This window comes from Tachypleus tridentatus, chromosome 12, assembly GCF_004210375.1.
Source record: "Tachypleus tridentatus isolate NWPU-2018 chromosome 12, ASM421037v1, whole genome shotgun sequence".
In the NCBI taxonomy this organism is placed as follows: domain Eukaryota; kingdom Metazoa; phylum Arthropoda; class Merostomata; order Xiphosura; family Limulidae; genus Tachypleus; species Tachypleus tridentatus.
Genome location: NC_134836.1, coordinates 102,448,747 through 102,466,017, shown reverse-complemented (window position 1 = coordinate 102,466,017; position 17,271 = coordinate 102,448,747).

The window sequence follows — 17,271 nt, the reverse complement described above, 5'->3', positions numbered from 1 at the left end:
TGCTCAGATGCAAAGATATAAAATTTATTATTATTTCACTGTAGATTTAAGAGTTCTTTCCACTGAAGTAAGGAGTGTGTGTGTTGTCTCATAGCAAAGCCACATCGGGCTACCTACTGACCCCACCGAGGCGAATCGAACCCCCTGATTTTAGCGTTGTAAATCCATAGACTTACCGCTGTACTAGCGGGGGGCCTGTAAGGAGATCCTAACTGTTAAATAAGATAAGTTAGTTATAATACACGATACTTAACCACTAAGAAAATATTCGCGACTTCATAATAAATGGTAACTTGATAATTTGTAATTTTATGGAAAGCTACATGAGGGCTGTTTGCGTAAGACTAAAGGAAAGGAAGGCAGCTAGTCATCACCACCAACCGCCAACTCTTGAGCTACTCTTTTACCAACGAATTTTGGAATTGACCGTCACATTATAACGCCCCAAACGCTGAAAGGTCGAGCAGGTTTGTCGTGATGGGGAGTCGAACTCGCGACTCATAGATTGCGATTCGAGCGCCTTAACCACCTGGCCATACCAGGCAACTTCATAAATCGAAATTACTGTTAAAATGTTAAAACTGGAAAATCATAAGAAATCAATATGCCTAAAATCTGTAATACACATACAGTTTACATAATGTTTATTACAAATTTTACAAAGTATTATAATTTTGAGCCCGGCATGGCCAAGCGTGTTAAGGCGTGCGACTCGTAATCTGAGGGTCGCGGGTTCGCATCCCCGTCGCGCCAAACATGCTCGCCCTTTCAGCCGTGGGGCGTTATAATCAATCCCACTATTCGTTGGTAAAAGAGTAGCCCAAGAGTTGGCAGTGGGTGGTGATGACTAGCTGCCTTCCCTCTAGTCTTACACTACTAAATTAGGGACGGCTAGCACAGATAGCCCTCGAGTAGCTTTGTGCGAAATTCGAAAACAAACAACTATAATTTTGTTTTTCTTGGTGTTAGCTTTATTGTTATTGTATTTGAATATTATTGCATTGATCAATTTTTGGATTATTGTTTGCCATAGACATGATATTGTTTGTGAATTTATCGGTTTTATTTTATAACAGATGGAAAAAGTAGATTTTCATTATGTAATAAATATTTGCGTATTTATGATATACGTGGCGTTTTGTAGAATTATTAAACAATTGCTTTGTTATTAATATTCCAATACTTATGAATGCATACACACACGCTTTATTTATTTTTTGCTCATTGTGAAAACTTTGATATTATTAATTGTGCTTTATATTTTCATTTTTTGTTTATTATTCTTTTATATATTTGAGCAATATATACTGGTCTCGACTTTTGTTTCAGGCATTTAATGAGCTACTTTTTAACGTATGGTCAATGTTTATATTTTGACAATTATAAACACACGGCTACAAATTTAAACTTAATAAACGTTAATTTGGTTTTAATAATAAATAAGTGATAAGAAAAAGAAATACGCTAGCAATAAAACAACAAAAAGTTATACCATTTGTCAAAGAAGCACAAGAGATATAATTTTAAACAAAATCAAATTTCAATAATAATAAAGAATTATCTGAAGAATAAATACTCAAACAGAACAAAATTATATCCATGGTAAATTCAAATGAACTGTATTTACATACTTAACTTATACTGATTATGTGCACAAAAACGAGACTTGTTCTGGATATGAAATTGCATAGTGTTACAAGACAAAATTACAGGACAGGACAAATGTGTAACACTTAATGACAATTTTTTGTTAAATTTCATACACAGTCAGTGTGCCTGCTACTTTACAAAGGACAGTCACATCTTCAAGATGTTCCTAGTTTTAGATCATCCGTCGGATTCACTAATAAAAGTAACTGGTCATTCTTATTACACTTAGTTAGAGCCGTAACCTGAAGATGTTACTTGTAAATTCATTGAAGGACATTGTTGTTAACTTCTTAATATAAAATTGCTTTAAGCTATAACAAAATGTACGTTTAAAACATTCTACATACTTACTGTGCACCATTAAATGACGGATTTTTCTTTGATACATCTTTGTTATTGAAAACGTATACTGCTATTATCCTTGTTCTGTAGCCTAAGTGTTCTTTATTTCTGCTGTACATCCGCCTTCCTCAATAAAATATTGTCATATATACAGTCATGTGAAAAAGTTAGGACACCCTATGAAAACCTGTGTATTTTTGTAACATTTTTGGATATATAGATATTTAATCTCAATTTTAACACTCCCACGAAACGTGTGGCCTAATAGGCCCCAGAGCAACTTGAAAGGTTATTAATATTAGGCTAATAATTTTGTATTTAAATGAAATTGCCATTTAAATCCATTAATGAATGGATTAACGAGATTCCCACTGTCCCTATCTACTATCTAGCGAAACCACAGCCAGGGGAACGGGCTTGGAGAAATTAGGACTAGAAACGTCTTTTCGTGGGAGTGTTAACAATACTGAGAGATTAAAGGAATATAACTAAACAATTACAACTGAAGAAAAGGCTTTTCGAGATCTTCTGTAAATGTAATTCTACAAAAATGCATATTCGAACTGAGGAAAAAAGTTAGGACACCCTATCCCCTAATAGCTAGTGTTACCCCCTTTGGCTGAAATAACTGCAGTGAGACGCTTCTTGTAGTCATCTACCACTCTCTGACATCGGTCTGAAGAAAGTTTGCCCCACTCCTCAATGCAGAATTCTTTCAGCTGTGAGATGTTTGAGGGTTTTCTTGCATGTGTAGTCCGTTTCAAGTTACCCCACAGCATCGCAATGGGATTAAGATCTGGGCTTTGAATCGGCCATTCCAGTACTCTCCATTTCTTAGTTTTCAGCCAGTTCTTGGTGGATTTAATGGTATGTTTCAGGTCATTGTCGTGTTGCAGGGTCCAGTTCCGCTTCAACTTTAATTTTCGTGCAGATGGTCTCACATGATCCTCAAGCACCCTCCGATACATAGTAGAATTCATGGTGGATTCTATAATTGTGAGCTGTCCAGGTCCTGCTGCAGCAAAGCAGCCCCACACCATGACACTTCCACCTCCATGCTTCACAGTTGGTACGAGGTTCTTTTCCTGGAATGCTGTATTTGGTTTACGCCAAACATGTCCTCTGTTCTGGTGTCCAAATAATTCAATTTTGGACTCATCTGTTCAAAAAACATTATTCTAGAAGTCCTGGTATTTGTCTACATTCTCTCTGGCAAACTTCAGTCTGGCCTTGATGTTTCTCTTAGAGAGCAAAGGTTTCCTCCTTGCACACCTCCCATACAAGTTAATCTTGTGCAGTCTCTTTCTGATTGTAGAGGCATGCACTTTCACATCAACAGTAGCCAGAGCCTGCTGTAGGTCCCGTGATGACATGTGAGGGTGTTTGGAGACCTCTTTTAGCATCTTGCGGTCAGCTTTCGGGGTGGACTTGCTTGGACGACAAGACCTGGGCATGTTGGCAGTTGTTTTGAAAGCCCTTAACTTGTTGACTATTTTCCGGACAGTGGAATGGCTGATTTCAAAATCTTTTGGAATCTTTTTAAATCCCTTACCAGACTCATAAGCTGCTACAATTTTCTTTCTGAAGGCCTCAGACAGCTCTTTTCTCTCACCATGGTGGTCACTGTCACTTCAACAGTCAGGAGCACACCAAACTAAATGTCTGAGGTTTAAATAGGGCAAGCCTCATTCAAAATGCTGAGTAACGATATTCTAATCATGTGCACCTGGTGTGATACACCTTTATGTGAGTTGAGCTATTTTTTGACTGTTTTTGAACCTGCTTATTCTCCTCACAACATGACGTTTTTACCAATGCTAATGAAACCATTGACATTTACTTCTCCAATCTTTTGAATGACAATATCCTACATATTAATTGTATAATCCATTAAGATTTTAAAATGCGACTTGATCTCTCTGTGACATTTTGTTTACAATAAAATTTTTCTTGACTTAAGAGATGGGATTGATATCAGCTCATCATATGGCCAGCTTCTAGCTGCATCTTTTTTATCGTTATTCTGAATGCACGTGGCGGGACAGTTCTCGTCGAGTTAACGTTGGTCATCTTTAAATGGTGCGTAAATGATACTTTTGTATTATTCTGCTCTAATGGTCACGTTTCTTACTCTCTAGACTACGCAATTTTCTGACATTAAATTGATCTGTGAACTTAAACAGAATCATGACTTATTTTATCAGATATTCTGCTAATACTAACCTTTACTGTTTCTACATCTCTTTCCAGTATACACACAAAAGGGAAATTGATTTATTCACACCGTTTCACTCCATTCTACTGTATCTTGTTCACTGTGTATTTAGACTGAATCTATAACCTTTATTCTAGCCATCAGTTCTGACACCATGAAATCAGCTTTCTGCAAATCATCTGGAAAAAACGTGTGTTTTTTATAACTGCTGCATAAAATCATACATAAATACCTTAATAATAAATATGAACAACATCCTGTCATTTTCTATGTTCAAAAATGCCCAATGTACCTTATTTTCTTTATGTGGTAAACAGAGCGTATTGTTGCAACACATACACACAAAAGAAGACACCAAAAAGTTTCTCAAATGACTACATCTTCAGTTGCAACTGAGTTTTATACGTAAGTCATCTCTTCGTCTCAGAAATTCATTTTAAAAACGGGTATCGAACTCATTAAATTCATTGATCATTTGCGGTTGTGTATATTCAGATACTGATAAACCGACAGGTCAACTTAATTTTAGAATCGATGAATACAAGGAACCTCATTTTAAACCGAAAAAAAAAACTTTCTGTTTTATTTTAATTTCGCAAAGCTACTTGAGAGCTATCTGCGCTAGCTGTCCCTAATTTAGCATTATAAGACTAGAGGGAAAGCAGCTAGTCATCACCACCCACCGCCAACTCTTGGGCTACTCTTTTACCAACGAATAGTGGGATTGACCGTCACATCATAATGTCCCCACGGTTGAAAAGGCGAGCATGTTTGGTGTGACGAGGATCGAACCAGTGACCCTCAGATTACGAGTTGAGTGCCTTAACCACCTGGCCATGCTGGATCAACAACTTGCGGATCCCTGCCTTTCTGCAATAAAAAACATATCCTGAAAACAAAAATAACTTATTTTGTTTTATGTTTTTGCTTGTTAATTTTCGCGCAAAGATACTCAAAGGTTATCTGTAGCTCTCTGTAATTTCGATGTAACAGTTTGTTTGTTTTTCGAATTTCGCACAAAGCTACTCGAGGGCTATCTGCGCTAGCCGTCCCTAATTTAACAGTGTAAGACTAGAGGGAAGACAACTAGTCATTACCCCCACCGCCAATTTTTGGGCTACTCTTTTACCAATGAAGAGTAGGATTGACCGTTGCATTATAAAGCCCCCACGGCTGAAAGGGCGAGCATGTTTGGTGCGACAAGGATTCTAACCCGCGACCCTCGGATTACGAGTCGAACGCCTTAACACACTTGGCCATGCCGGGCCTCGATGTAACAGACGAGTGATAAAGCGACTCGTCAAAACTACCTATCGCCAACTCGTGGGTTACTCTGATGGAAGAATGGGATTAGCTGTCAGATATAAAGTCCCTATCCTGACGGCTCAACAAGCGAGCATATTCGGTAATGAGATTCGAACACTTGAACCTGAATTTACCAGTGAAGTGGCCTATCCACCAACAGCACTTTTATTTCCTGAAGACAGTTTAAAATTGCTGGTTAATTTTTTTAATTAAATACCACTGTAGGTTCATGTTGGCTAAATCTCATTTAGCCGTCATGGATGAACTGTTACTCTAAAATGTGTACGCTCCAAGTATTTATAGCTATATAGGTTTGTTTATTTATTTGCCGTACCATATATAACATATAATTACACACTTTTCCATAGTTTTCATTTTTGCTATTCGTACATTATATTTTACGACAATATCAAATACAACAACAAAACAGTGGACCAGCTTTTTATTATTTCAGCTAAAGAATTTTGCAGTTTTACAATATTCCAATTTTTTTTTTTTTACTCCAGCAACGTTTGATAAAATATACAAAGTCAAATAATTTAAACACACCTTCTATTACTTTATCCTGTAAAATTTTATTAGAATTATATTTAATAAACTGATTAACTTCAAGTTGTAGTTTAACTAAATACGCTGGTACTACATTGACAAGTTAACAGGCTTGAAAAGCGAAAAAAGAAGAATAAAAAGTCCTAACTAATTATGCATCAGGTCTTTACTAAGGTTCTATTCTATTTGTGTTAGGTTGTTTTAGTTACGTGTTATATAATAACCAATAGTTTTCTTGTTTGGTGAAGTGTTGAAGATGATCAATTAAACTCTATTGAAATCAACTGTTTGTGAGTTTGATTTAGTTAGGTTACTAAGAAACGAAGTTTCCATGACACTAGTTCTCGAATCACATCCAGTAAGAATAAATTTGAATTTACTTGTCATTTTATCTACGTCTGATACCAAACAGCATTTGTTTTAAAACCCTGCAAAACCTACAAACAAGGAGTCTTGAGTGTATCTTAGTGTCACTGTAAGTAGTGGTTGCTATACGGTTGGACAGTCTTTCAGTTTACCAGTAAACTGATATTAAGTGTGTACTGGCATATTCACATGCATTCCTTAGCGGTGTAATACGATGGACTTTTATATGGCATATGAAAGTAAGACATTATTTATTATTTCCCGATAGAACACTTGCTTTGTTTTGAATTTCATGCAAAGTTACACGAGCGCTATCTGCGCTACCCATCCATAATTTAGCAGTGAAAGACTACAGGAAAAAACAGCTAGTCATCACCACCCACCGCCAACTCTTGGGCTACTTTTTTACCGCCGAATAACGGAATTAATCGTTACATTATAACACTCCCACGGATGAAAAGGCAAATATGTTCAGTTGGATGGGGATTCGAACTCGCTATCCTCAGACATTAATTTCTCTTCGTACATCATTTTCTGACACATCTGAGTGAAATTATAATTCTTCTACTAGTAGGATTCAGAAAAATAGTCAAAACTCCTTTGCGCAAGTAACATTTCATTAACAATTAGAAAACTGAGGAAATGAGAAAATTCGACTTATTAGAAATACGTTGCTCTACTTTGTTTGTTTGTTTGTTTTTTGAATTTCGCACAAAGCTACTCGAGGACTATCTGTGCTAGCCGTTCCTAATTTAGCAGTGTAAGACTAGAGGGAAGGCAGCTAGTCATCACCACCCACCGCCAACTCTTGGGATTCTCTTTTACCAACGAATAGTGGGATTGACCGTCACATTATAACGCCCCCACGGCTGAAAGGGCGAGCATGTTTGGCGCGAAGGGGATGCGAACCCGCGACCCTCAGATTACGAGTCGCACGCCTTAACACGCTTGGCCATGCCGGGCCTACTCTACGAGGTATGTTAAAAAAATACGCGGACTGACGTCATAAAACAAAATGTACTTTATTTAGAAGTTACAGGTCTGGGACCCCTTCAAAGTACTCTCTTCCCCAACGAACACACTTATCCCAACGGTGTTTCCACTTGTTGAAACAGTCCTGGTAAGCTTCTTTTGTAATGTCCTCCAGCTCTTTCGTCGCATTTGCCTTAATCTCGGGAATCGTCTCAAATATTCTTTCTTTCAAGGGTCTTTTGAGTTTTGGGAACAAGAAACAATCGTAAGGAGCAAGGTCAGGTGAGTAGGGGGTGGAGAAGAACAGTGATCGAGTGTTTGGCCAAAAACTCACGAGTTCTGAGGCCTAAATTTCGCAGCAACGCGGTGCATCTTCAATTTCTCAGTCAAAATCTCGTAACAAGATCCAACTGATATCCCACAGTCTTCAGCAAGCTCCCTGACAGTCAGACGTCGATTTTCCCGCACCAAGGTGTTGATTTTGTCGACGTGTGGGTCGTCAGTTGACGTGGAAGGACGTCGAGGACGCTCATCATCTTCAATGGACTGTCGACCATCCTTAAAACGTTCATGCCACTTGAAACATGCCGTACGCTTCATAGCAACATCACCGTAAGCCGTGTTAAGCATAGCAAAAGTTTCAGTCTCAGATTTTCCAAGTTTAACACAAAATTTCACAGCAAGTCGTTGCTTCTTCAGGTCATTCATTCTGAAATCCGCCAAACGAAAAAATCGCACTTCACTTAAAACCGCGTCGCTAATACACAAATGAAGATATCTGCAATCGGGAAATGGCGTCGTAATCATCTGATCTAAGCGAACCTAGCGACACCAAGCGGATTCCCCTAGAACCAACTGGAGCCGCACAATTCAAACAGTCCGTGTATTTTTTGAACAGCCTTCGTACAGCATGCCAAGCAAATGCGCGTTGTGTGGGCTGTGGGGAGAATCACCACATTACACAGTGTACTAAACAGAACCCGAAACCCAAATGCTGCAATTGTGGGGAAGAACACACGGCAAATTATAAAGGATGTCAGAAATATAAATCCATTAAAACACACTTGTACGAAATTAAAAATCCCAACACGAACAAGCCGCCACCACCACGAACAATTAAGGAACCCACACCTACCACTCCAGCACCACAAAGCACAACTACACAGACAAACACTTACGCTGCAGTGGTTAAAAATTCATCATCCCGACAGGAAAAACCATCACCATGTGAAGAGGAAATACCAAAACCACCTCAAAATACACAACCAACAACGATTGAAACCACACTGTTCCACTTTCTCGGAAATAATGGCAGAATATACAAACCCTACAAACACCAACAGTCTCACAGACATAATAGTTAAAATCATATTGAAAAACATACACAAATTCTTGCCGCAAATTTTAACCTCCATCATAAACACAACCAAACATGGATAACTTCACAGTCCTTCACATCAATATCCAGGGTGCTCTTGCTTCCAAGAAACATGAGATTGAAGATACAACAAGCTCCATAAAACCTGATGTAATTATAATTAGTGAAACTCTCTTATATAACTACCATAGATTCAAATTAAACGGCTACTCCATTATTAGACATGACAGGAAGGATAATAGAGATCCAAACAGAGGTATTTTATTATTGTATAAGACTGAACTTATAGTTCAGGAACTTAGTATCCCATCAGTAATGAATCAATAATTATTAATGTAAAAAACGCAAAATCAAACAGACGTTACTGTGGCGGGCATCTACTGCTCGCCTAGTACAGTGTTAGATGTAAATCTATTGAACATATTGTATAATAGCAACTGTAATTTTATTATTATCGGCGACCTAAACAGTAGGTCTGTTACATTCAACTGTCGTAGTACAAACGCAAATGGCAATTTACTTTTTCAGTTTTTGGATGAATCAAACATGACTTTATTAAACGATGCAACACCGACACATATCTCGTACGCACACGGCACCAGTGAAATACTGGACCTATGCCTGTGTTCGTCAAATATGAGTCGCAAATTCGTAAATTTTCATGTTGGTCACGATTTGGATAGTGACCACCTCCCAGTTTGGTGTATCTTCAATCTCACCCCCCCCCCCACTTAAATAAAATCATAGTTAAAGACCAACTGAACGACAAAAAAGCTAATTGGCCAGTTTTTCAAACTATACTAAATGAAACCTTACCTCCAGAAGTACTACATATTGCCGCGGACGCATCAGATATAGATGGATACTGTCATATCATCTCTGAGTGTCTAAAACATGCAGCCAACAGATCTATACCGAAACAAAAACACTTCACAACAACTCATTCATGGCAACCACACAAAGACATAATACACTTAATTAAAGACAGACGTATACTCCGCAGACAGTACATTCAAAATCGCAACCCCACACTTAAAACTCAGATAAACACAATAAGGAATAAAATACGAAACTTAATCAGACAACAAAAACAAGAAAACTGGGACACCTTCTGTTCCGATCTAAATCACAAAACTGATCCTAAACAATTCTGGACACACTTGAAAAGATTTACAAATACAGGAACAACAAACACAGTATATCCACCACTGGAACTGGATGGAGAAACAGCATACACTAACACAGAAAAAGCCGAGATATTTAAAAAACACCTAGAAAACACGTTCAAAACACATCATGAACCAGACATGAACAGATACTTCTATAATACAGTCACAAACTTTATTGATCAAAACAGAAGCATTTTTACACCTAAATTTCCAGTGAACACTATTACACACCAAGAAAAACAAAAGACTGGAGCACTCATCAACTGATAAAACATATCACTGTAACAGAAGTCGTAACTGCCATTAACAACACAAAAAACAAAGCCCTGGAGAAGATGGTATTCAAGCTATCCTCCTAAAACAAGGCACTCAGAGATTATATGAACACCTAACAGCGTTATTTAATCTCTCACTATCAGCAGGATATATCCCCGTTTCTTGGAAGGAAGCAATAATATTGATGTTCCAGAAAGAAGGAAAGTCAGCGAATAAACCAAACAACTACCGCCCGATTAACTTAATCAGTTGTATTGGCAAAGTATTAGAGAGGATAATTAGTAATCGTCTGTCAGTTTACTTAGAAGAAAATTCAAAATTACCAGAAATTCAAAACGGATTTCGAAAAAACCGCCAAACTACAGACCATCTGATTCGACTAACAGAATCAATTACCGACAGCTTCAACAAAAACGAATACACTGTAGCTTGCTTTCTCGACATTGAGAAAGCTTTTGACACAGCGTGGCATAATGGCTTACGTCATAGCTTACTTGAAATGGCATTACCCCAGGAAACTATTCGCTGGCTGTCCAACTTCCTGGAAAACAGAATGTGTAAAGTAAATGTAAATGGGGCCAACTCAGGGTCCTTTTCACCCGAAGCAGGAGTCCCGCAGGGAGGGGTTGTTAGCCCTATATTATTTATCATGTACGTGAGTAATATGCCTCTGTCGGACCTAAATTTAGGTTATGCATCACAGTTCGCTGACGATGTAGCAGTCTGGAAAAGTGCCCCCACTCCGTCAATAGCAGCAACGAACCTACAACCAGTCCTAAATAACATCGAAGGATACTGCCAGAAATACAGAATCAAAATTAATATTCCAAAAACCCAAGTCATATTATTCAGCAGACTGAATAAGCTGAAAAAAGATCCACCAAAACTCTATATGAATGGATGACTTTTACTGACTGCTACTTCTGCTAAATTTCTAGGTCTAACCTATGATTCAAAATTAACGTGGTTACCACATATTAAAAATCTACTGATACGAATCTGGAAAAGAGCAAACTATGTAAGAAGTCTTTCAGGTAAAATCCAAGGAACATCACCAGACAACATACTTAAAATCTACAAAACGTACATTAGACCAACAATAGAATATGCATCACCTGCCTGGATTAACATAGTACCCACACATGTACAGAAACTTCAACGTATACAAAATTCAGTACTAACTTCAGCATATAAAGTACCACGTAGCACCTCAACCACATTCATGCACAAGTATGCAAACATAGACACAATATCTGAAAGACTCTTGCATAATTCTCTAAAATATTTCAATAAGAATTGGCATAAAAAATGACTTAATGTGTGATCTCGACAGATATCACGTACCTGATGTAAATGGTCCTAAATACCTCTCCCCTTTTAACATATATTTAAGAAATGTAACACAAGCTGGCCACTATGCACTAGACACTTAGTCCTTGTTTCTTTTTATTATTATTATAATTATTATTTTTATTTTTTAATCATTATTACTTTTTTTCTATCTTATTGAATTATTATTCAAGTATTGAATAATAATTATTATTATTACTTTTTGTTTTGTTTTGTGTGTGTGTGTGTGTTACTACAAGTAGTAGTAGCATTCTCTCTATCAGGAAAAAGGAGAAAAATACAAATATATATATATATATGAAAATACAAAAAACATAAAAAATAAAAAATGAAGAAAAAAAAACACAAGAGAATAATAAAAGGAAAAAAAACACAAAAAACTTCTTGTTCGTCCATGCATGGACTGAGCCCTGAAATGGGCCTGAGTATGATGTTATACTTTTACTCTGGCCCAAAGCTTAAAAAAAAAACAACCTAACGACAGACGCTATAATCGTTCGGGAGGGAGGAAGAGGTCAAATGTACCTGACCCTCCTGGGTATTCAACAACATCAATACACAAATACCGACACAGTGAAACTTGGAACAGCCTTCGTACTTTGTAATTTACGTTACGTGAAAATAACTGAAAGACACACAAAATACATTATTTGGTGTTTAAAAAAGTAAAATAACTGGAACATTTTGAGAAATGTTATATCTTATATAAACATACCTTGTTTTCATTAGGATTGATTACAAAAATTACGCTAGCCGTCTCTAATTTTGAACTGATAGACTTGGAGTGGATCACCTATTCAATAGCACCCACCGCCAAATCTTGGAATATTATGAGAACAAATAGTAGGATTTCACTGTCACTCTTATAACGCACCCATGAGCTCAAAGTACGCATGTGGCAAAAGATTGCATTACTTTGTTTCGGTGGGTATTTACTTAGGTACGCTAAATATTGTATCAAACGTCACGTAGATGTTTCAACTTAAAAATAAGTAAAATTACACATTTTTGATGAATTAGTAGAGTTTACTGAAGCTGTGACAGCTGACAGTTAATTAACTAATTTTGTGATTTCATAACCTGATTGAAAAAGCAATGTATGAAGAACTTTGACGTATCATTTAACACTCAAAGACTGGGAAAATATATCCAATATTAAGGTCCCTGAGTTTTCTAATAAATATAAAAATATACTTGTTTCATTTGGATAATATTTCTGATGGATGAAATTACAAATACTTCTCGAATACCTCCTAGCGTCATCTAGCGAGAGGTAAGAACATTAGTAGCGTATCCAAATATGTGTTACAACGTGATGCATCTCGGCTGAGCTGGAAAGTCACAATTATGTTTAAATCAATAACGATCTTGAATTTTAATGACAATTCTTTGTAAATGTCATCTATGAGACCATGGGAAGTTGTTTGTTCGTTTCTGAATTTCGTGCAAAGCTACACGAGGGCTATCTGCGTTAGCCATCCTTAATTTAGCAGTGTAAGACTAGAGGGAAGGCAGCTAGTCATCACCACTCACCGCCAATTCGTGGGCTATTCCTTTACCAACAAATAGTGGGATTGACCTTTACATTATAATGCCCCTACGGCTGAAAGAGCAAGCATGTTTGGCGTAACGAGGATTCGAACCCGCAACCTTCAGATTACGAGTCGAGTGCCTTAACCACCTGGCCATGCTGGGCCCCAAGAGAAATACGATGAACATTTTTTTTTGATGTCATACTTTTTCCATTTCTGATTTGTTTTGTGTGAACAGCAACAAACCCCCAGAAAAGAACCCTAAAGGTAACAGTTACTCTATTACCCTTGACTAAATTATTATTTCAATTTTAGCAAGCAGACGTTAAAATTAATTATTTATGAATAACGGGAACTTTAAAAAATAGCATATGAATTGGGTCAGTGGTATTTTACGTATATTTCTATTATTAAATTATGGTCTCTATATCACGAAACTGTTTTATTTTGTTATTGTTAAAATTCCTCTGAAAAGCTTCTAATATAAATCTGTAAGTGTATATTTTGATTACTATTCTGTTAGCCTAGAGACCTACGTGTATAAGAAAACGGAAGTCTTTGATAGTTTTTAGACTAGTTGATAGATAACTTTCATTCTACGCATATACTTAGCCCGGCATGGCCAGGTGGTTAATCCGAGGGTCGAGGGATCGAATCCCCGTCACAGTAAACATGCTCGCCCTTTCAGCCGTGGGGCGTTATAATGTAACGGTCAATCTCACTATTCGTTGGTAAAAGAGTAGCTCAAGAGTTGGCGATGGGTGGCGATGACCAGCCGCCTTCCCTCTGGTCTTACACTGCTAAAGTAGAAATGGCTAGAGCAGATAGCCCTTGTGTAGCTTTGGAAGAAATTCGAAAACAAACAAAAACATATACTCAAAGACAGTGAAAAACGAACTAAAACTCGAAAGCGTCACTTTTAAAATATCTGCAGACTTTTTTATTGGTTTCGTGTAAAACTAATATTTTACTATAAGTTATAACTCAAGGATGATTCAGTGAGATGAAATTTTGTATGCATGATTTACGAAAGAGTCCACTTACAAATTTTTAGATTAAATCGTTAGCGATTACCAAACGTTGTAGTTAATATTTAGATAAATGGTTTGCTATTTCTGAAAATAACTAGGCTAGTACATTAAAAGTACACACTATGTTCACTTTGGAACACGCAATTCTTGTATAGTTATTACAATTATTTGAACGCAAGAGTATAAAAAACAGCATTACAAAATAACTAATAATTAGACATATAGTTACATACCTAGACCTTCATTTACAGTTGAAATTTATCATTTCGTTTTTGCTTTTTTATTTTAGTTAATTTAACAGACCCTCAAAATATGAAGGCGTTTGGAAATCTCGTTCTAACTTTTAAACGATTAGCAACTTCAAACGAGCCACTAATCTTATTGTTCTAAACTGAACCGTAAAACGTATTTACAAAAAATTACATCTAATATTTTTGAGGTATTGCCTATAACAGATGAGTTAAAGCTCTTCTATAGTTAACCTTTTACTATACCTTTTATTTGAATATTTTGTCTCATTCTCTTATTATGTAATTGATTTACGTATCTTGCTTCAATCCTCAACGATATTCTCAAGTGTATCACACAATATTTGATCATCAGTGTGAAACAATGGACAACCTTCCAAACTGTAAGTTATAATAACAACGATAATACTAACAAAAATAGTTGTGATGTAAGAAAAAAAAACTATTTAACTTCAAAATGTAATATGAGATTATTATTTTGGAATTAACGTTTACAAAAATATTCCTGAAAATTCGCATGCATCTGTTGACTATTACAGTTGTAAATTTGAAAAATTAGTTTAAGGTCGGTTGTTTTACTAACGTTTTTCTTTTCGAGGAAATGTGTCAGTGCATAGCTTTTTTTAAAATGTGTAGTATTGATTAATTATTTGACACTAAGATCGTGCTGCTGCACTAACTGAAAAGGATTGACGTTTTATTGTTTCTCAAAGTACACTTTCTTTGTGTTGGATTGAAAGTAAAGTTATTGGATTAAACTCCAGAAATTACCTATTGTCTTTCTTTACGCATAAACAACACCTTAGGAATTCAATAAAAGTTTGTTGTTTTTAAAATTATTTTCTTACTTTTGATAGTCAAAGTTTCCAAGATTAACTTGACTGTTGTTGTAAGAAATCAACAAATATTTTTTAAGAACGTCAAGCATCTGTATTGTATCAGACATACGTTATACTATGTAACTTTTCTCTTTTAATTTTTATTTTTGATGACAAAAAGTACAAAATAAGACCTTACAAGTACAATAAATTGACTTTGTTAAAAAGTATCTTAATAATTGCTGCTAATAGTTTAAACCCTTTAGTTTATTTAGAATGGTACTCACCTGGTGTAAGCAGGGCCACATTAAGGTTTATTTGGGCCATAGGCCCAGAAATTACTTAGGATTAATAGTCATTAAAATAATAATCCTATTATGATGAAGCTTACAATGTAAACATTCAAAACACGAATCTCGTAAACAGTCATCACTAATCATGAACGGGTAATATTATTATAACTACACAGTATTTTTTATAACTGAGCAATAAGTAAAATGTTTAACATTTCCACAGAACTTGTGTGTTTGAGATTTAAACAATAAAATTACAAAAAGAGTAAGTTTTAAATATAACACAACCAAAAACAAACTTAAAATTCTTACTTGTTTTTCTTTATTGAAAATCTCATGATTGTTGCAACAGAAAATCAGGACACTTTCATTGAAAACTGTGCCCACAAAAAAGTATTTCCATAAAATCTACTCTGTAACGTAATACTGTGATGATAGTATATTTTTAAACTAAGATTGCAATAAAATCTCGTGGGTGGTGAACATCATAGAATATCAAATATGAGTAAATTGTTGTAGAATGATCAGACAACGCCAGGAAAGCCCACAAGTCCAATAGCCTCCAGGAACTTGTAGTTATACCTTCCTTGAGGGCGGGTATTTCTGCTGATAAAGATAATAATAACAGTAACTCATTCTTGCTTCTCTTTCAGGCACGACATGGCCAGGTAGTTAAGGCGCTTGACTCGTAATCTGAGGGTCGCTGGTTCGAATACCTCTCACACCTAACATGCTCGCCCTTTCAGCCGTGGGATCGTTACCATGTGACATTCACTCCCACTTTTCTTTCATGAAAGAGTAACTCAAGAGTTGGTGGTCTTATACTACTAAATTAGGGACGGCTAGCACAAATAATACTCATGTAGCTTTGCGCGAAATTCAAACAAATTTCTATTTTAATAGTTTTGCGAACTATTTTTTTTTTTAACCTGGTGGCTTGCAGAACTCTTGTATGGCTGGAGCTCTGGGCCTGAACCTAGGTGGTCTATGCGTTAATCTCGTACTGGGTGTGAAAGATCTTGAACTCAAGGGATGGGTGAGCCCAGGTTTGTTCAATGAAACAGTGGTTTAAAGAAATTGAAGTATTTTAGACATATTGATTAATAAAAACAAATTGTATATTTTGTAAAAATAGGAAACAAAATACTATGGTAAAAAGTATGAAGAAACAACTAGTGTGAATGCTGACAACATCAGCATCAGGGACGTAGATTTTTTACACCCGATGAGGGGGATGATTTTTGCAACCACATATGTGGACTGTTCAGTTTGCAAATTGGTAATCTCTGATTACGTGAACCTGATAGCTGTAAATATGCAGTCACATAGTAACCTTGTTGCCACGATACTTCAAGGTTTCCATGTAGGTTTGTATAAGTGAGGTGTTGTGAACACTTTTCAAAATGTTAACAGAAAAATACAAATGTGTCACAAATTAACTACCACATGAATTTATTCCTGCACACTGCACAGTATAAAAGATGGCCATAATACTTGACAAAGTTACTAATAACTTTCATTGCATGAATTACGTTTTCAAATATTAATAAAATTAGTAAATACCGTTGATAAGTTTATATATACTGAAAAATTGTTCATGTTGTTTGATAAAAATAATTAAAATGTCTTTGCAAACTGTTGAAAATTACACATCAATACAATGTAGCACATAATTATTCATACTTTTCATTGAAGTAAGATTCATTTAGTCCTCTAGTCTACATGTTCCCAAACGTAGACCTCCTTTGTGATGATCTGTTTATGAATTATTTCATAA